This window comes from Canis lupus, chromosome 10 (genome assembly GCF_048164855.1).
Source record: "Canis lupus baileyi chromosome 10, mCanLup2.hap1, whole genome shotgun sequence".
Lineage (NCBI taxonomy): Eukaryota > Metazoa > Chordata > Mammalia > Carnivora > Canidae > Canis > Canis lupus.
Window position 1 is genome coordinate 39,366,074 of NC_132847.1, and position 21,436 is coordinate 39,387,509.

The following is a 21,436-nucleotide window of genomic DNA, read 5'->3' on the forward strand; positions in this document are numbered from 1 at the left end:
CAACAGTTCCAAGCCCTTGACAGTGCCAGAAACTTCCTTAAGCTCTTAGCTTTTCTGGCAACTGTTAGAACAAGAACATTGCCCTTTACATGGCCAAGCTTGTGTTTTCCGGGTGGTCCCAAAGCCATGGACCTTGGGGAGCCTACTTTTGGACTGTATTTGTCCTTTTTTTTCTTGTTTTTCAGGGAAATGATAGTTGCAAAAGCACACAATGGACAGATTGAAGGCCTCTCTGAGTATTTTTCATTACTTTCAGTGGCAGCTGTTGGCTTTTATGTTTCTTACTACTGTTATGCAAAGCATGATTTCATGTGATAGTCATGTTGCTGGATGTGTAACAATAGGAAGAAAGTAAATGTGACCCTCAAAAGTGAGTCAAAACAGAGCAACCCAAAAATAGAGAGTGTCTACATCTTGTAAAGTTTTGATAAGTCCTACAGATCTTGACTCATTCTTCAGAATGAACATATTTTGCTAGTCCACTCTATGAACTATTTGTAGGAACTCAGATATAGTGGGTTTAGTTTTTAAAGTAGAGAATGTTATTTTTCTACCTGACAGATAATGTACCTTAAACATTGGTATTGCCAAAGATTGGTCATCAGCAGATATCTCAGAGTTTGCATTGCTCATCCAGGAAAAAAAAAAAAAGGAAAGAAAAAACTTGGACCACCTGTAATTTTTTATCAATATGTTTATGGAAGGTCCACTTCTCTTTGAAGGGTTAGTAGCTATTAGACCGATAGTTTTCCACACCTATTGAGCTGTGAGAAGAGTGATGAATGGCTCAGTCCCCCAGTTCACTCTGTCAGGAGGTGACATGCAAAACCACCTGCTGGCTTAGACAGTATCTCTCCTCTTTCCCAAAGACAAAATGTTACAGCTCCTTGTTAGTAGGGATTTTATATGTTATACATTTGCAGCTTAGGGGCAATAGTATAGGTAATTTGGTGTTCAGTTCCAGGTTGGTTCCCTATTTCGGAATTGAGATAATGAAGGTGATATGTAGATAGTTTCCCTTTGGGGAGATTCATAGAGTTGTCAATTATGGTCTTCATCAATGAATCACACTTAAATTGGGGACATTATAAGAGGTACAGAACAGGGACACCATGCCCATCACTACATGTTTTCCTTTCTTCCAAATTCCAGGACTCATGGATCTAACATAGCCACTGTCTACTCTTCAAGGTAACTCCCAAAGTCTATGATAGACAGCAATTCATAACTTGAATTGTGTTCACTGGGAAGATAAGTCTACATGGAGATGAGTGATTTAATCCAGATAGGTACCCAGCCTGGTAAGCATCACATCTCAACTGGTTTTGATGCCTTCTACTTAGTCACTTGAACTCCTGTAAAGAGCTGTTCTAGAAATCAATCTAGGTGATATTTATAGAACCATTAGGATCGAAAGGGGTTATGTCTGGTTTTCATTTGTATTTACACACTTGTAGAGGAGATTACATGTCACAGTGGTGTTTGCAACTGGGCATTGTTGAAGGCTGTTGATAGGGACATCATGCATGTCTAGAAGCAGCACAGAATGCCCTCTTTCCTGAGTGAAAATGAGTATACTTTCACAAATAACTAAGTCACGCTGTTATTTTTTTTTTTAACTTGCCTGCATGTAACTGTATGGAGATAAGACATAACTTGAAGAAGCCTTGGCAAGATATCAAAAATGATGGGTTCTGATTCCCACTAAGTGAGTGACCTTGAGGAAATCACCTAATATCTGGGGCCAGGATGTCATTATTTTCTAAAGAAAGTGGTGCTAGGTATAACTTCAGAATACACTTGGGGACTAGGAATCCTACTTGAGCATCCTCAAGAGCTATTTTAAACTAATGCTCTAAGAGATGACTTTGCACAGAAGATCACTAGCCTGTTTTATGCTTGGCTCATGAAACTCTGAATTTCTTGCATTAATGGGGGTGAAGTTACAAGAGGAAGCAAGTTAATTTTTTTGGTGAATAGTATAAGTTGTTAGATTCATTTCTCGTTTCTTGGAGCACCTCAAAAAGTCCCTAAATTTTGAGCTGGGGACAGGAGGTTAAAAAATCATGTCTCTCTGTTGTGGTTCTGGCCAAAGGAGCCCACCAGCTGATGCATGCCATATCTCCTGTAATGACAGGCAATTCAGGCTTCCCTTTGGCTTAACAAACATCTTTTAGAGCTTCTAGGGTCATTTCCTTTTATAAAACTGTAAACACAATGCAGGAAGCTCCATCCAGGATGTCCAGGCAATGCCAAAGAATGTGGTGCTTGGTATGGAGATGCCTGCAAATAGATGTGACATAGCAGAGATAAAAGAGGATGTTGTCTGTTCTCAGTGACCACAGAGAAGGTTCAGCAGCAGTTGTAGAAGTGGGGTGAAGGGGGCTGTTGGCTTTTCAGAGGCCTTGTCTCATGCACTGCCCTTGAACTTGTGTGCTCTGGAGTTCATCCCTGGAATAGTTCAGAGAGGCTAGGTCTGGAGATTCCTGCTCTGCTTCTTGCATTGCATAAAACTTATAATTCCCTAAGGGTCTCCATGGGTCTGCTGTGTTTGCACAAGAAATATTCAAGGGTGGCAGTTGCTTCCTTCTTCTGTAAGGCTTCTTTTGCCTGACACTTCGGCCATTCTTTCTTTGGTAAATTTATTTCTCAACTTTGATTTCTTCTTATTCAGAAAGAGATGTTATTCAGCCACTCAGAATAAATTTATTTGAAATGAATGTACGTTCCTTATTTCCCTCCCTCTTTCCCTTCCTCCCTGTTTTCCTCCCTCCCTCTTCTTTTTCTTTCATCCTCTTCTCATCCTTCCCCTCTCCTCCTTTCTCTCCCTCCCTCTTTCCTTCCCTTCTGTTTTCCCTTCCTTTTTTCTTTTATAAAAATTCTATGAGGGGGAAAATAAATTACTTCCCTCTGAGCCCTGATGCAAATTTCTTTACTGCAGTGTTATAATGGTAATTGACATTTGTATCATTTCTATTCTAATGACAATACTGCAATAGCTATTATTCAGGTTATTAAAACTCCAATGTGAAGTATGTAAGGTACACTTGTATGCATTTTTGTAACTAAGCACTGAGTCTGAGGTCACAGTCAATGTCTAAAAGTTTTATTTGAAGCAAAAAAGCCATGGTAGTTCCCGTATGGGAGCCACGAAGTATTCTTAGGACTCATTCCACCCCACTGCACTCTTTGTGGAGATGGAACTCTGATTACTATGTAAATAAAATGAATTTCATATATATATTTTGATGAAGTCAGTTTCAATATAAAGGTCTTGTAAAAGTCAACTACATTGCTTTATAACACACCAAAATCATTTCGTTTTGGCATATACCTGGACTGACTGCATTGATTGATTCAAGAAGGAAAATAGTTCATTTCTAGAGGAAGAAAGGGCAACAAAATCATAGCCAGTATAAGAAAATGAATTAGGGAGGGAGAGTAACATCCTTGGCCTGAGCCCACCTTGGGAAGGCTATGTGACTCTATCAGGAGGCCTCAGCTCCTTAGACCTGGTCAAGCTTTTGGGGTATTTCTTCCCTAAGAGCTGACCTAATCTTGGGAAGTTCCTGCCAGAGGTAGTCTGTGCATGTAAAAGGTATTGACTGAATATTTAGTGATAAGCTATTTATTAAATCCTCAGGAACCCAAACTGGCATTTAGTCCATCTGAATTCCAAAGGATATAGTATAGTGTTTATACAAATAAATTCATCAAAGTAATGAGCAACTAAAAACGCTGCACAATTTAAACATCTCACATTGAATGCCCAATGAAAGAGTGAGGATATTACTTTTTTCTCTTTTATTGGGCTCTTGCTTGGTTTAATTTGAGTCTTCTCTCTCTTCTTTTTAATAAGGCTGGCTAATGGTTTATCTATCTTATTAATTCTTTCAAAGAACCAACTCCTGGTTTTGTTGATCTGTTCCACAGTTCTTCTGGTCTCTATTTCATTGAGTTCTGCTCGAATCTTTATTAACTCTCTTCTGCTGGGTGTAGGATCTATTTGCTGTTTTTTCTCTAGCTCCTTTAGGTGCAAGGTTAGCTTTTATATTTGAGTTCTTTCCAGTTTTTGGATGGCTGCTTGTATTGCGATGTATTTCCCCCTCAGGACTGCTTTTGCTGTATCCCAAAGATTTTGAAGGTTGTATCTTCATTCTCATTAGTTTCCATGAATCTTTTTAATTCTTCCTTAATTTCCTGGTTGACCCTTGTTTGGTTTTCCTACATAATATGGCATTTAATAATTGTAACTTCCTCAAATCCTTTGAAACAAAGGTCTATTCCTGTGGTTTGGCCTTTTATTTTGTTCACTTTGTGTAGGTAGTTGAGCCCTAATAAAACCATTGCTCAATATAGGAAATATCTGGAGTATTTTATGAAATTTAGGTTATGGCCATTTTGACATGCTACCAGATTAATGTATCATTCTGCACATATTGTTGAGATCCTTCTGTGGGCCAGATATCATCTTCCTTGTTGGGTAGACATAAGTAAACAATGCTGATATGGTTCATATCTTCAAAGAACTTAAAACTTGCAGAAAAAGATATGTAAGCAAACAAATGCATGGTTATGTGGTTATAAGTGCTATGGCAGAAATGATGAAGACACAGTGATAAAAATAATGCCTTGAAGGGGTGATCAGGAAAGAACTGAGAAGCTAAGCATTAAACTGAGTCTTGGGAAAGAATTAGAAGCACCCTGTCTTTGGATAGGAGTGCTTTGAAGAGTATTCCAATCAAAAAGAACAGAGCATTTCAGGACCTTTTAGAGGCTTTTACAGGCTATTGAGGTTGGTCACTGTGGCTGCCTCATGTGCCTAACTACAAGGATTTAGAGTTAGTGGCTGGAAGACAGAATTTTGTTGAGTGAATCATGAGTCTTTATGTGTGTAGAGAGGAGCTGGGGATGATATGTACATTGTTGGAATATCATTTATCATAATATGTGGAATGTGAGTTGTCAGAGAGTAGGAGAAAAATGGGCTAGCGAGGAGGTTTTTGCACTAGTCTAGGTGAGCCATTTGATGGCAGTAGTGATGGAAATGAGTGGTTCAAGATAAACTTGAAATTACCATTTGGTAGATTGCCTACGGGAGATGAGGCATATGGAAGGATACTGAATGACATCCCATGATGTTGACATTTACTGAGATGGAAAGTGTGAAAGCAAAACAGTCCAGGAGGAGGAAGAGGGTAGAGATTGAGTGGTCTATTTTGGATAAGCAGAATTCCACATGCTTGTGAAATGTTCAAATGGAAATAAGTAGTTGGATATAAAAATCTGAACTTTGGGCTGGGAATATAAATGTGGTAGTTATCAACATAGAGATGACATTTAAAACCATGGAAAGAAAGGCCAAAGACAAAGATATGAAGGCCTGGGGCATATTAAAAGGTCAAGTAGAGGAGAAGGAGACAGAAACTGCTGCCAGAGAGTGAGAGAAATGAGAAGAGTGATGTTATGGAAGTCAAGGAGATAATGAGTCCCATTACTGAAAAGGGGTCCCTCAGGGTTAGCACTGTGAAGTCACCAGTGATCTTGTTGGGCGGTGGAGTGGCTGAGGAGTAACAGGGAGGCAGAGAAGTGTAGACATCAAGTAAATACTATATAAATGAAAATTAACTGTGAAGAAAAGTCAAGAAATGGAAGAATAGCTGAGAAGTACTGTGGGACCCAAGGAAGATTTTTTAAATGTGTGCTTGCCCTCAGTAGGTGGATGAATAAATAAATTGTGGTACATGCAGACAATGGTATATTATTTAGCAATAAAAATAAATGAACCATCAAGACTTGAAGGAAATTTAAGTGTGTATTACTGGGTGAGAGAAGCCATGTGGAGAAAGCTACATACTGTATGATTCTAGACATTCTAGAAAAGACAAAACTATAAAAACAGTAAAAAAAAAAAGTCAGTAATTGTATAGTGGGGTGGGGACTGGGGGAAAGAGATGAATAGGTGAAGCACAAAGGATGTTTAGGCAGTGAAAATACTCTATCTTGTATTATAATGATCAATATATGTCATTGTGCATTTGTCCATACTCCTAGAATGTACACCACCAAAAATGAACCCTAAGTTAAACCATTGATTTTAGATGATTATGATGTGTCACTTTAGGTTCATCCTTGGTAAAAATTTACTGTTAGGGTGAGAGCACAGTATGCTTGTGTTGTAGCAGGAGGTATATGGAAAACTCTGCATCTTTCACTTGATTTTATTGTAAACTTAAAACTGTTCTTTAAAAAAGCCTTAAAAATATGTGTATGCTGATAGGAGGCAGAGGTTGCCGAGGAGAGAAGGGGATAATCCCAGGAGGTGAGAAGGGATGGAAAGGGATTAGTGTCTCTGAAGAGTCTTCTTAGGATGCAGCCAGAGAAGATGTGGCTAATTCAGGCAACTTTGTAGGTGAGAAGTTTGGGCCTCCCTTTGGAGCTTCTGGTTCCACATGAAGTATGGGATGTTTTCATCTAGAAGTAAAGTGGTAAGAAGGGAGGGAGGTAGAAGATTTGAACAGAGAGAGAAGATGTCAACCAGTTATATAGGAGAATAGAGGGAATGCAGGCCTACTAGAGAAGTAAAAATAGTAGCAAAGCTGAGCTGTGCTGAGAGCTCATGCAGGGCTTGTGAATATGGAGTTACAGTAAAACCATTATAACAGTATACAGTATATATACAAGCATGACTCATGATAGAGAATAAGGATACATTTTTAGAATTTTTAATATTTTTTATATTTTTAATTTTTCTCTCCCATTGTCCCTTTTATCATTATGCAGTGGTTTAAGTTTTCTCTTTGCCTCAAAAAAAAAAAAAAAAACCAACTCTGGATAATCTGTATGCCTTCTAGGGAATAGGAGGTCCTACAGATATATAAAGTTGAAAAATACTATAGATTCAGGGACACCTGGGTGGCTCAGTGGTTGAGCGTCTGCCTTTGACTCAGGGCGTGATCCCAGAGTCCTGGGATCAAGTCCCACATCGAGTTCCTCAAAGGGAGCCTGCTTCTCCCTCTGCCTAGGTCTCTGCCTCTCTCTGTCTCTCATGAATAGATAAATAAAATCTTTTTTTAAAAAATACTACAGATTCAGAAATTAGAATGTTGAGTTCTAGATATTTGTATTTCAGCCTTCAATCTTCATCCAAAGGTAAGATTTCTTTTCTTTCCATGCCTCCTCTGTTCCCACTCCCAGCCAGGGCCTTGCTGACTCTTATTTTCAGGCTCTTTCTGGGTTAGTGCTTAGGCAAAAAGGAGAAGAAAGGAAGCTCAGAGGGTTTCTCCTCTGCTTGACAGATGCACTTGTAAATGGGTAGATATTTTTGGGCCTGGCATATATTTAAGTCTGTATCATCTTTGGAGGACATTTATGGGTTTTCCTAGAATCCCCTTCTAAGCCCTTCCAAGTGCAGCTCCTCTGATATAATCATATTCCATCCCTGTGACTACCTCTCCTCTCAGCTCCTAGGTTTCCAAGAGTCCAGTCCACAGATACACTTGGTGGGAATCCCATTACCCTCCCAGTTAGCCCCTATAATACCTACAAGCCAAAGCGGCTTAAGGCTGGCCCTCTCTTTCATGGGCCATCTCTGACCTCAAGAAACAACAGTGTTTCCTTTGCTCGAATTAATTACAGAGTTGTGCATTCCATTTAGTCACCTCTCCTTGGCTTCTACATCAAAGTGATTTATCAGCTTCTCTCTCCTGTCCTCAAGGTTTTTGGGACAGGATTCAGAACTGTTGTCCCCTGAGCCGTCATCTACAGGTGTGATGCACTGAGCTCTGACTAGTTCCTTAGAAATAGCCCTAGCTAGTGTTGACACTGTAGGGAGTGGGTATCCCTAGACATCTTCTGTTGGTGGCGGGTACAAGGTTCAGCATTCTGGCAGTTCCCACCAAACAAAGCCCCCACTTCTCAAAATGCATCCTGAGTCTTTTACTACCATCCTCAGAGCTGAGGAAGTTGTAAATGTCATGGAATAATTTTCAGTCTTTTCTTTGAAAATTTGTATGCTGGTTAATACTTCATGTTGGAATTTTGTGTTTATCATTTTCTGATACCTCAAGTCAAAGTTCCAGTTTAATATCCTTTAAACCCATTTGTATATTCAAGCAAACCTTGGTACATAGCTGAGGAGCACCATTATGGAGGACATCTAGATTTAGTTTTTTTTTTTTCAGGAAAGTAGTATAGACACATGAAAATTGGATGTTATCCCAAAGGCATGATTTTATTGAAGGACCTTAGAGTTACAACTGGACCATAAGAATAATTGAAGGAAGAAAAAGACTGGTGGATTGTGAGGAAGTGGTTGGATTAGAAGTCACAATGAGCTTAAAAAATGTTGTAGTGGAGGTATCTGGCTGGATGAGCTGGGCAGGGATGAAAGATGGTTATAAAAGATTATTTATTGATTATGGAAAGGGCCAAAGAATGACCATGGGAGAGCACGGAAGAGATAGAATGGAGGAAATGGTAATTGTTGGTCAAATAGTGAGAAGACAGAGTGATGAATGGTTCATCTTCAGGATGGTCTAGTTTGTGACTGCTGCCTGGATTAGGAACAGATGGGAAGACAGACCCAAAGTAAAAGTCCTGCGTGAAAAAGGCATAGTGACCACAGAGTAGGTAGAAATGCCAAAGAGATAGGAGGTGGAGAGTAGAGAATGTAGATGGTGTGAGGCTTAAAGGAGCAGTGGTTTTTGTAAGACTGAAGGGGAGATGTGGTGCAGAAGTGAGAAGGGCCACCTAGAAAGACACCTACAAGATGCCTCAATCAAAATTTTAAGATGCCTTATGCATTACAGAGTATGATCATATCCCTTTTTCTGAACCTAGGTACGCAACCTAAGAAAGTTATGCTGTTTTGGAAAGGGCATAGTCAGCAGCCAGGAAACCAGGTTACTACAAGTTATGCTGTTTCTACAAATAACCGGCTGTGGGATCTGGAGCAGCAAGTCACCTAACCCTGAATGCCAAAACCCTGCATTGAACCAGCAGCTTACAAAGCACTTTTGTAATCAAGTTGTCATTTTATAGGCATAACCACCCTATCTGGTACACTCTATCTTATCCATTTTGCAATTAGGAAACTGGGGCCCAGAAGCATTAAGTGATTTGCCCAAACAGCAGGGTTGGACTTGAATGTAGATAATCTGGTCCAAGTCATGCGCCATCCATTTCTACTCTATGGTCATTCTGTCTGTTTTCACTCTAGACACAGCAATGCCCATCTAGACCAATAAAATTTGTATTTTGAGTTGAAAAAAGAAAAAAAAAACACTTCTCTCTTATTATGTCAGCCTTGAAAATACTTTTAACTGAAATTGAAAACTATTAATATTTTATGTATTTGTGAGTCAATCTTTTTATTAACGATTTATCTGGCAACATCATACATAGGTTTAAGCCAAAAAAATATTTCTAGTTGTGCTTCCCACATGAAGATTACTTGGTAACTTGAACTGATCATTCTCCTGGAAATAGGAAAACATTGTACAGCCTGCTAATATTTCTGCAGCTTGCAGCTTTGTGTTAAGGAAGACTTTTGGAAGTCTTGTCTCTCAGATTTAGTAGGCAGAGAATGAAGGCCACTGAGATGCCAGCCAATCTCATGCTTACAGCTGTGTGTCCCTAAATGTATTAATTGCTTTTCCCCCCACATTTCATCACATTTTACTGTGAAATAATATTTTTTTCAAACTTGTAACACAGATAACTCTTTTCCATTGTTTTTCTGCCTTATATTACTCTCACTTTATAAAACATTCCCAATCTTTAAGACTAGTTAACCATCCCACAACTGACCTTGCACATGAGAGTACGCAGTAGTCCTATTAAACATTTAACAAGACTCGATGAAAGTTGTATGCACATGGATCAGAGCAAAACTCTTTAAAATCAGTCTATCTGAATGATATATTTTTACGTATTTTCATGAATCCAGTGATTTTGTTGTTTGGTCAAGCTCATCTTCTTTTTTTTTTAATTTTTATTTATTTATGATAGTCACACAGAGAGAGAGAGGCAGAGATATAGGCAGAGGGAGAAGCAGGCTCCATGCACCGGGAGCCCAATGTGGGATTCGATCCCGGGTCTCCAGAATCGTGCCCTGGGCCAAAGGCAGGCGCTAAACTGCTGCGCCACCCAGGGATCCTTCAAGCTCATCTTCTTGAAGAAACTAAGATCAGGCATAGAATCTTATGACTGAGAAAGCAATTTTCTCAGTTTGTTCATACCAAGATGAAAAACAAAAATAGAAACCCCAATTTATGCTTCTTTGTATTTTTGATGTAATTTTAATAGTTTATTTTTTAAAATCATGATATAAGAGTATGTAATTGGTATTGGCATTACTTTAACCAATTGTCTGAATACGTTGAAGAAAAATCTGTGTATCTGTGAAGAAACAAGAATATATTTGGCATAGATAAACTGAATAAACTCTTTAGATGCACTCAGGGCATAAGAACAAGGTTAAGATTATTGAAGAATGTTATAAAAGTTATAAATTGGTAGTTTAATATGTATTAAAGTGATTTTAATTTCTTATGATATGAATCATTTTTTGGAATACATCTGTTGGAGAAATTTTTTTAAATAAAAACAAAACCTGAGTAAGCACGTTTGAACTACAGTTATTTTTAATGTTGAACATTGAATTCACACTTTTTAGGGCAGCAGGCTTCTTTAAGGGCATACCAATGCCTTTATTTTGTCCAATAACATATAGAGCATAAAGAGGGTCATACTAAATATGTGCCCATATTAGGTTTTGAAGGAGTAGAAAAGGTCAATTAAGGTGGACATTTGCAATTACTTTCTATCTTGACCAACCACCTATTTTAGCTTCTAAAGGACACTTGAGGCACATATCACCCTTCATATGCCCACTTGTAAAGCCTCCTCAAACCACATGGCCCCCCAGAGTGCCCATGAATCCCTGCACCTCTGGCCTGTCTTTAGATGATCTCCTGGTGTAGTCTCAGAAGTTAGGCTTGTTCCTCCAATCTCCCTCTGCTTAGCTACTGTGAAGAAGCTGGCAGAAGGAAGAGGAACCAAGGGGAGGGCGGGGTATAGAAGGAAAAAGTAAAAGAGGATAAAGGGACTAAGGAAGAGTGTCTGGCCTTATTATCTAAAAATCCTTACATGACAAAGAAGAAAATTGAGAAAATTGATAAGCAGGATAGAAAAACCCATAATTAAAAGTGAAAACCAATGTGACCAATGTTGCTAGAAACTTACACCCTGACACAATAACTAAGCAAAATATTGTTAGAAAGAGATTAAATAAATGGAGAAATTAAAAGCATGTCTATTGCAATAGTGTCATAGACCAACATATGGAACATAAGATTTGAGACCAATTAGAAAGGTTTTTTTTTTTTTTTTTTTTAAGGATTTGGGGCCAAATATTACCTCTTGTGTCTTTAGGTTTGACTACTCTTTAAGTCAATTTGCGAGGTCTTTAGGGGCATTGGAGCAGTGGTAGTCTGAGAAATCAAGGAGAATTGGAAAGTCAGTGGTTAAGTGTTGGTTCAGGCACTTGGAAAGCAGATTTTTCTTGTATAACTTCAAGTCTGAAGGTTAGTACTCTGTAACACTGAAATGATATCTCAAGATATTTATCTAACATGGGCTAAAGTCATTGAAGAAGAAAGTTATTGTGTTAGGAAATCTTTCAATGCCAATGAGACTAGGCTTTTCTGGATAAAAATGCCCATAAGCTTGACTATGGCATACATCACCCAAGAAAAATCTATGTCTGGTTTTAATGTTGATATTTAGCCTTTGGCTAGGTTCAAATGCTGTAGGTAATTTCAGGCTTAAACCCTCACTTGTGTAAAGCTCTGAAAAATCTCAGAGCACTTAAGAGTTATATGAAAGACAGACCTGCAGTCATCTGGAATTCTAATTCTAAACCTGGTGCAACCGGGGCTCTTTATGAGGAACAATTTGCTCTTTTGTGCCTGCTATTCGGAATTGTGTGAATAACCTTGTCCATAAGACATTAATTTTAAACAATGGTTCTGGATATTCTGTATAACTTGTAAATATAATTCCTGACATTAATGTTAGCTTATTTCTCCCACTTTCAACATGACATTCTTGCTTTAGCCCTAAAAATTGGGTTATTTATTATTCTTTTTTTCTTTTCTTTTCTTTTCTTTTCCTTTTCTTTTCTTTTCTTTTCTTTCTTTTCTTTTTTCTTTTCTTTTCTTTTCTTTTCTTTTCTTTTCTTTTCTTTTCTTTCTTTCTTTCTTTCTTCTTTCTTTCTTTCTTTCTTTCTTTCTTTCTTTCTTTCTTTCTTTCTTTCTTTCTTTCTTTCTTCTTTCTTTCTTTCTTTCTTCTTTCTTCTTCCCTTCCTTCCTTCCTTCCTTCCTTCCTTCCTTCCTTCCTTCCTTCCTTTCTTCCTTCCTTCCTTCCTTCCATCCTTCCTTCCTTCCTTCTTTTCTTTCTTTCTGGATTACTACCTTAGAAAACCCTTTGCCCCAATTTTCATTTCTATAGACCTAAAACAAAACAACACTCCTGCTTTCTCTGAACTCGGAGAATTCTAGATAGAAGTCAGTAAAGATGAGATAAAGCATTCTGAAAATTAAGAGAGACCAATTAAAATATTCAGATTGGAAAATAATATTTGTTTTAATTCTTAAGAAGACTTTTCTCCTCCCATTTCCCATTACAAACAAACTTTGCTAATTCCCAAGCCACTTCACAGAGTGTGCTCCAATTCCTTACCATAGTGAAACTCAAGACTCTTATCTTGGGTTACTGCTTCACATACCAATTAGGCTAAGTGTGGTCTGTTCTTTGCAGTCAGATTAGGATGTGGTGATGGAAGAAGGAGAACCTAGCTTCTCAATAGTGTTCAATTCATAGGCATATCCAAAGCTGTGAAGTAAACCAATCAATTACAATAAATAGCTCAAGCTGACTTCCTCTCTCCTTCCCTCTCTTTGATGTTGAAGGCCCCAGTGTACAAAACAAATAAAAATCCTTACCATCATGTAATGTGCATTATAGTGGGGTGAGGCAGAAATATACACAATTAAAATGTCAGGTGATATTGCATGTTGGCAGGCAGGGGAGATGAATGAAGGGAGACAAGGACTGCAGTCTTAACTATGATCATTAGGTAAGATTCTGCTAACAATTTGACATTTGAGCAAACCATGTGGGTATCTGGAGAAAGAGTGTTCGAAGCTGGGAAAGCAGCAAGTGTTCATATGCTGAACCATGAGAATGCTGGTATGTTTGAGAAAGAGCAAGGAGGTGTGAGACTGGAGTGAGAGGGGAAAGGAAACAATAGCAGACATGATAAAAGAGGGACAGATTATATAGGACCTTGTAGGCTCTGATTTTACTCTGAAGAAGATGGGGGCCCTCTGGAAATAACAGAGGAACTAATAGCCAGACTGTCTGGATTTCATTTTTTTTTTTTTTGACTGTTTGCATTTCAATCCCACCTTTACCATATACCAGCTGTGTGATCTTCAGCACAATACTTAACCTTTCTGGGCCCCAGTTACCTCCTCTGTAAATAGGGATAATAACTGGACCTTCCTAGGGTTGGGCAGTGCAGTGGAAGTGATGAGAAATGGTCAGATGAGGGCAGCCCGGGTGGCTCAGCAGTTTAGCGTCACCTTCAGGCCAGGTTGTGATCCTGGAGACCTGGGATGGAGTCCCATGTCAGGCTCCTGCACGGAGTCTGCTTCTCCCTCTCTGCCTGTGTCTCTGCCTCTCTCTCTCTCTCTCTCTCTCTGTGTGTGTGTGTCTCAGGAATAAATAAAGAAAATATTAAAAAAATTAATGGTCAGATTATAGATGTTCGGAAAGTAGAATCAACAAGAATGGCTGTCCGATCAGATGTGAAGTGTGAGAGGAAGAGGAGAGTCAAAGAGCATTCCCAGAATTTTGCCCTCAAAACTGTCATTTACCAAAAGGGAGGAAGAATATGTGTGAGGCAATTATTATTATTTTTTTAAATCAGAAATTCTGATTTAGGCATATTAAGTTTGATGTGCCCCTTGGTCATCTAAGTGACATTGGCTAGGCAGACATTGTCTTTGTTATAGAGCAAAGCAAGCATCAGAGGAAGTCCAGATTAAGGGGAAGCCGACCTCCCCAGAGAAAGGGATTACCAAATAGAGGAGAGAAGCCTGCAAGCATTTGGCAGTTAAGTTACAGTTTGAAGGAATAGAACCTAACCTGAAATAAAACTGAATGACCAGCCACTTGAAATCTATTGCCTTTGCTTCACATAGAGGAATTTATAATGACTTTTAAAAAGCAAAATAAACAGCCCAAATCGATTTCTTTAAGACCTATCACAAAATCCTAAATCTTCTTAAAAGTTAGATGAGAATCTCCCCAGTACTGCCCCTCTGAGTTCCATGACTATGATAACTACTTTCTTCTACCTTCTGATTTATTGTCGTAAAAATAAAACAGACATTATGAAGCAGTAAAATAATAACTTGGACTGTACACTCTGATACACAGCATATTAAATACAATCTTAAGTGATTAGTAACTGTATTGCTCTGTTTAATTGATTTAAGTGTACTTTAGAAAACTTTTAAATAATTTTATAATGACAAAGATGGTTATAGTTGATTAAAATTCTGCTCATGATAATTTTGGCATAAAGTTGGGCATTGGTCCTCGAATAAGTCCACTGTTATATTTTAATTTTACATGTATTAGCTTTGTCTGCTTAATTTCAAGTACTTTGAAAAGAGTATATATTTCTTACATTTTATGATTTCCATATTCAGGACTTCTGATTTTGATGACTTATGATTGCTGATTGCTTGCAATTTTAAGAAGACTCAGACATTGGCCTATTATCTAACTCCACAATCAACTCTTTTTGTAAAGCCATCTCCCAATCAAAAATCTCATGGGGCTGAGTTCATTTTATTAGACATTTAATTCTCGCTTTGCTTGACTTGGGTTAGATAGCTATTTTGTTGTATAAACTTTGTTTTTTGCTTTTGTTTTTCTCATCTAGCACATACTAGAGTGAATTTTAGGCATAACCCTCTTTTTATTCCCTTCCTGAATACTTAGAAAAAAAAAAAAGGGTGGAAGCTTTTGACCAGAAATTTTTCATGGCTAATTTCATATCAAAACACTATCTTCTTGAAAGTTTTAGCAAAATATATTTAGCAATGGATATATTTTATAGAGGAAATAAACTGTCCATTTTTAAAGCAATTGAGTTTTGTGCATAAATAATACTTGAATTGATGGACTATAAATGGGAGTGTTTAGCTAGATTTTAATGAGGAATTCTGGGTTATTTATTTAATTGATATTTTATATTTATATAATATTTATTTTATTTATATTATATATTTTATTTATTTTTATGTTACAGAGAGTAGGGAGAGGGGCAGGCCATGGGGGGGGTGTGAGGGAGAGAATCTCAAGCTGACTTTGTGCTGTGTGCAGAGCCGTATGCAGACTTGATCCCAAGACCCTGAGATCACGAACTGAGTGGAAACCAAGAGTCTGATGATCAACCAACTGAGCCACCAAGGCTCCCCTCTGGGTTATTTAAAGTCAAATAATATGAAAGTGATGAGTTCTGCAAGTCAGCCCATACACTCATAAATTAATTTTTTTACATTTCTCTCCATAAAACATACTTTCATATCGGTAGACCTAGAACTTTCATTTTATGATAAAAAAATTTGGATTTTATGATAAAAAATATGAAGTCTTCTATTAGAAGACATGTTTAAGTTTAGGATATAGAAAGTTATGTAGCAACTTAACAGATCATGTTGGGATAGGTGAGGTGATGGATGTTTATGTAATTTTCTTGACAATATATTTTGAGTTTTCTGCAAATAGCAGAGGAAATATAAATTTCACTTTTAAGTAAAAGAAACAAGGTAATTTTTATCAGTGTCATATCTCATTTCCTAATGTTCTTAGTCTTTTGCAATGAGAAGTTGTAGAAAATGCAAATAGTGTCAGCTACTCTCCCTTCAGGATGGAACAGAAGATGATTGGCTATCTTAGGAGGTTTCAGTGAAATAACAGTCCAGTGAAATAACAGTCCATCTATTCCTGATCTCTTTAGGCCCTTTTATTTATATAAAATAATTAGCCTATAGAAATTAAGGTTGATGAAATATAGTTAGGAAACTTTTATGGCATTTTTTAACATTAGTACTTTGATCTTCAGTTTGAATGCTTAGTTATTAAAAATTACTCATTCACACCCATTAGGATTGCTATTATAAAGAAAAAAAACCCAAATGTTGGCAGGGATGTGGAAAAACTGGAACCCTATGAGTTGTTGATGGGAATGTAAAATGGTGCAGCTGCTTTGAAAAATGGTATGGTGAGTCATCAAAAAAATTAAACATAGAATTACCATGCAATCTAAAAATTCTATTTATGGGGTATATACCCCCAAAAATTGAAAGCAGGGACTCAGATATTTGTAAACCCATGTTCACAGCAGCATTAATTAGAGTAGCCAAAAGGTGGAGTCAACCTGGTATCCTTTTATGGATGAATGGATAAAGAAAATACAGTATATACATACAATGGGATACTATTCTGCCTTAAAAAGAAAAGAAATTCTTGTTCACTTTACAACATGGATAAAACTTGAAGACATTAATGCGAGGTGAAATAAGCCAGATAAAAATGACAAATATTGTATGATTCTACTTATATGAGGTGGTTAGACTGATCAAATCCATAGACACCGTAAAGTGGTAGAACGGTGATTGTCAGAGGCTGGGGAGAAAGTGACTTGGGGAGTTAGTGTTGAATAGATGCTGCATTTAGTTGGAGAAGAGGAAAGGAATTCTGAAGACAGTATCATGGTTGCCCAACAATGTAAATGTACTTAATGCCACAAAACTGTGCACTTAATGTTTAAGTTGGTAAATTTTACGTCATGTATATTTAATCACGATGAAAAAGTTAGTTGTAAAAGAAAACCTACTCCATTCTACTCCACTTGATATTTAAAATCCTTTCCAACTTTATCTTCTTTCCTTCATGTCCCTAGGATGTTGAGATGTTTTCCTCCTGTTCTTCCTAACCACCTCACCCTTCTGCTTGGGTACACTTGAAATGCCCTTTATGTCACTTCACCATCCTACCTACCTTTCCAGGTCCTGCCCAATGACATCTTCTCCATTAAGCTTTTCTCTCCAGCTGGAGAGAATCTCTTAAGTAGGTAGCATTCTGTGTGTGTGTGTATATACCTAACATCAAAATGGTCAGTTGGGTAAATATATTAATCATCAACCATTCTCCCCACTATACTGTTTCTGAAAAACATTTATTTGGTATTAGACATAATTCTTCACTTTAAAACTGGTTGCTTCTAGAATATATAATGGTGTCTTACCTATTGCATTGTTGTTAACATTATCTATTTTGTAAAGAGTCATACTGAAGTGTCATGATAGTACATTATCATCCACATTTTTGTCTTTTTAAAAAAGGAACATTAACTATGTGAGTCTTTGAATTAATAAACTTACATGGAGCCTTGAATCCTGTCCCTGTCTCTGGTTATGCTTCCTTAAGATCTTTGAATGCACCATTTAACTTCTCTCATCCTGAGTTTTTCTCTGTGAAATCAGAATCTTCCTTATATCATAAGGATAAGCTGTAGTATCATCAGAGAGTGTTGGGGACACTTTTTAAGACATTAGAGAATCACAGATATTTTAGTCATGGTCCTGGATTCATTTATTAGCTGTGTAATTTCATACAAGTCACTTAATTATATTGATTCTCAGTTTTTACATTAGCATATGAGGGTAGCAGCCACATTGAGCTTATAGAGTAGTCTAACAGTAATTTGTAAACACAACATGGTATTAAAAATTAAAGGAACATTATAGGGGCACCGTGTGGCTCAGTCAGTTGAGCACCCAACTCATGATTTGGGCTTTGATCATGATCTCGGGGTCATGAGATCATGCCCCCTAAGCTTCATGCTCAGCGGGAGGAAGTCTGCTTGATATTCTCTTCCTCTTCCTCTGCCCTGTGTATTCCATCCAGTACAGAGATAGTCCTTGTGCCTTAAATAATAAAGGACAAAACAGAGGTCACAGAGTACTGTAAGTACTGTGAATAGTGAGTGCTGGAGAGCTAAAAAAAAAAAAAAAAAATCATAAAGGTCCAAGGATAGTATCTCATGAAATCATCTTCTGAATGAGTTCTTTGGGAATGATCTATATCAGTTTTTAAGCCCAATTTGATATTTCACCTGATATTTTTGTTTATCTATACATGTTTCTGGCATACCTCTTCCTCAATCAGATAGGGATTGTTTAGGAAAATAATCAATTGAAAATGTTTTTTGGGCATTGCCTGTGCTTGAGGCTTGGCTGTAGGGACTGTGAAATGAATAAGACATTGGCTTTACCCCCAGACATTTGGGGGAGACCAATACATAAAGAGACAATTCTAGTTCAACACAACACATGCCATAACACATGTGAAAGCAGAGAGAGAGAATATCTCTCAGGGGAGGGCAGGGAAGGATTCACAAAGGAAATGGCATTTGTACTGAGTCAAAAAGGATAAGTAGACTGTGTCAAGCAGATGACAGTGGCTTAGAAAATGGGTTAAATGGTACAGTTGAGAAAGGGAAATGTGTGTATGCATGCACGCACATGTGTACATTTGTTCCAGAGTCAAACACGAATAATTTGGGGATTATCTACTATCCTTGGTCTAGACCTCTACTACTTAATTCTTACTGTGGATGACTGAGAAACAATTCCAATGACACAGGAGCTCCCAGAATAAGCTTTTATACCTGGCACTTGCAGTTTAGACTTTCCCAGTCTTTCCCCGATGCTCATGGTCCAAAGGACTCCTCGTAAGGAAATTTTCATTTGCTCTAGAATCCCCCAATTCCACCTCCCACAAAGATAGTCTGGTCAGGATACTTTAGGGCCACCAACAGAATTGCAAGTTGCCAAAATAAATGTTTTCCATCAAGATTTCACACTTGAACTTAATGAAATAGACATTCTCCAAACTGTTTCTTTCGAGCTAAGTTTTTCTTTAAGATTTGTAATGAAAATATTTCATGACCTGTTGACATATTCATATGGTGATTTTCAAAAAGCAGATTTCGTTTACAAAATGGACTTGGCAACAAGTAGGAATATCTGGGAAGTTGAACAAGGCCGTTGACAGGGAAAATTAGGGCTGAATCATAACTGACATTGTTTTGCAGCTGTGCCATTTTTTTTCAGACTGACCAATGGGACAGAGTTTGTAGAGACCTTATGCTAATAATGCTGAGATTGGCAGCTAATGGCCGTTCATAATGGAACTGCATAGGTAGTAGCTCAGAAAAGGGAAAAATTTGGACAGCCCTGATGGCCCAACAGTTTGGTGCCACCTTCAGGGCGGGGTTATGATACTAGAGACCAGGGATCAAATCCCACGTCAAGCTCCCTGCATGGAGCCTGCTTCTCCCTCTGCCTCTGTCTCCACAGGGAGCCTGCTTCTTCCTTTGCCTATGTCTCTGCCTCTCTCTCTCTTTCTCTCTTTTTCTCTCTCTCTGTATCTCATGAATAAATAAATAAAATCTTAAAAAAGAAGAAGAAGAAAGATAGTAAAGATGAAATCTATAGCATTTTTCAAAGGAGCAGAATTAAAAATAAAATTTTCTTTATAGCCTCTGTTCTATATTTCTTTTATCTGTGTTCTTCAGTTAGCTCTTCCACTGATTGAACTAATTGACTGAGAGATATCTAATTTACATTTATAGTAGTAGTGCAGTTTTAAGTAGAGTATACTTTGTGTTCGAACCAGGAGTTGAAGATTAATGAGGTATGTTCAAATTCCAGTGATACAAGGCAGCATACAAAATAATTCTAAAAATTAATCAGTTTCAACTATTCTTTTTAGGTCTATAAAATTTTTATTAGTTCTCTCATGTTTCTAAGTTTCTGCTCCTAATGTCAGTAGGCCAAAAGATATAAGAAAGATATAAATATTGTCACTTTAAGTTCCCTAGTGATAAATATAACTCAAAATCTAATCAAATTCTTTAGATGCTGTAAAGTTTTTAACCATTCCTGGAAATGGTATCATAAGACTTTGCAAAGAGCGTGGTATTTGAGCTTTGGTCTTGGAAGAGAAAGAAATTACTGTTCAGTGAGGAAGAGATCACAGAGGGCTTCTTGGAGAAGGTGGTATTTGGGAGCTTGGGACTGGAAGATGATGGGGTTCACTAGGGAGAGAAATATGGGAAGCTAATTGTGCAGTGGGACAACTCCAAGAGGAAAGAAAACGAGGTATGTAATTATAAGTTGTGTAGGGTAGATGGAAAGGTAAGAAGGTCCCAGCTGGAATCCAGGTTTGGAAGATGATGTAGTATTTTATTTTGTCAGACATTTGGAAAACATTAAGAGGCTAGTTTTCATTGGATAACATAGCTGGAGTAGATTTCAGAAGTTAGAAACTGAGGCCAGGAACTTCCCTCTTAGGACCACTTTTGTTGCATCCCAAAGGTTTTGGACTTTTTCATTTTCATTTGTTTCCATGTATTTTTAAGTCTATTCTTTGATTTCCTGGTTGACCCATTCATTGTTTAGTAGCATGTTATTTAAGTTCCATGTGTTTATGCTCTTTGCAAATTTTTTCTTGTAGTTGACTTCTAGTTTCATACCATTGTGGTCAGAAAAGATGCATTATCTTTTTGGGTTTGTTGAAGCCTGATTTGTGATCTAACATATGATCTATTCTGGAAAATATCCCATGTGCCCTTGAAAACAGTATGTATTCTGCTGTTTAAGGATGGAATGTTCTGAATATATGTTAAGTCCATGTGGTCCAGTGTGTTATTAAAAGCCATTGTTTCCTTGTTTATTTTCTATATAATCTGTCCATTGATGTTAGTGGGGTGTTAAAGTCCCCTACAATTATTGTATTATCATCAATTACTTTATGTTTATTATTTAATGTTTTATATAATTGGGTGTTCCCATGTTGGATGTATAAATATTTACAACCTTTTATCTCCTGGCAGTTTGAATATAACCATTCTAATGGGTATGAGATGATATCTTGTGGTTTTAGATTGCACTTCCTGATGATTAACACTGAGCACGTTTTCATATATCTGTTGGCCATTTGTATGTCTTCTTTGGAAAAATGTCTGTTCAACTCCTTTACCTATATTTCAGTTTTTGTGTATTTATTTATTTAATTGTATTTGCTATTGAGGTGTATGAATTTATTGTATATTTTGGATATTAAGCCTTTATCAGATATGTGGTTTTGTAAATATTTTCTTCTATTCCATAAGTTGCCTTTTCATTTTGTTGATTATTTCTTTTGCTGTGCAGAAGCTGTTTAGTTTGATGTAGTTCCATTTTTTTTTCTTGTGTTACTTGTTTTTGGTGTCATATCAAAAAAATTA

General features: G+C 37.3%; 1 protein-coding gene across 3 annotated transcripts in view; it reads left to right on the top strand.

Annotated features, from left to right (window-relative positions):
* Nucleotides 1–21,436, top strand: part of ADAMTSL1 (ADAMTS like 1) — an 872,407-nt gene that overhangs the window by 147,862 nt on the left and 703,109 nt on the right. The window lies entirely within an intron of this gene.